Source organism: Penaeus monodon, chromosome 15 (genome assembly GCF_015228065.2).
Source record: "Penaeus monodon isolate SGIC_2016 chromosome 15, NSTDA_Pmon_1, whole genome shotgun sequence".
In the NCBI taxonomy this organism is placed as follows: Eukaryota; Metazoa; Arthropoda; class Malacostraca; order Decapoda; family Penaeidae; genus Penaeus; species Penaeus monodon.
In genome coordinates this window covers 1,908,454-1,908,967 of record NC_051400.1, presented here as the reverse complement: position 1 = coordinate 1,908,967, position 514 = coordinate 1,908,454, and the positions used below count along the sequence as shown (strand labels likewise).

General features: G+C 47.5%; 1 protein-coding gene across 1 annotated transcript in view; it reads right to left on the bottom strand.

Annotated features, from left to right (window-relative positions):
* The window catches only part of LOC119581628 (MAP/microtubule affinity-regulating kinase 3-like), a gene marked incomplete in the record, with an annotated part of 89,364 nt that overhangs the window by 33,960 nt on the left and 54,890 nt on the right, over positions 1-514 (bottom strand).

Sequence of the window (514 nt, the reverse complement as noted above, 5' to 3'; positions counted from 1 at the left end):
GGGTTGAAGAGTGGGATAAGATGTTTCATTCTGGTCCTCGTTCTCCCCCGGAAACTTCTCCCATTCATGTTTTCCTCCTCTCCTCCTTCTTTGCTTCTCGAGAAAGAAACGGGAGGGAAATACTCTTTAATGTTGAACAGATCAAATCGAGTCATTCCCACGCGAAACATTGCGAAAAAAAAACTGTATGACGAAATTGCAACTGGAGGCGGCAGCTCGCTATGCCTTTTGCCCCTATTGTCGGCCATAACCCTTCCCGCAGTTACCGCTTCGCACGCTCGCCACCCTTACTTCCCTCTCCCACACTTATTTTCACACTTGCTCGCTCACTTCTAACCTTTCGCTTCGATGCTTTCGCCCGACACGCGCAATATAACTGTCACGTCGAGCTTTCATGCGCCCCAGTCAAATTCTCAATCATTCACAGCCCATAAAGAACAAGATTTCTCGAATCGTCCATCACCCTACTAATAGTGCATTGCCGTCAAGGATGGATAAATAGACAGATAGATGC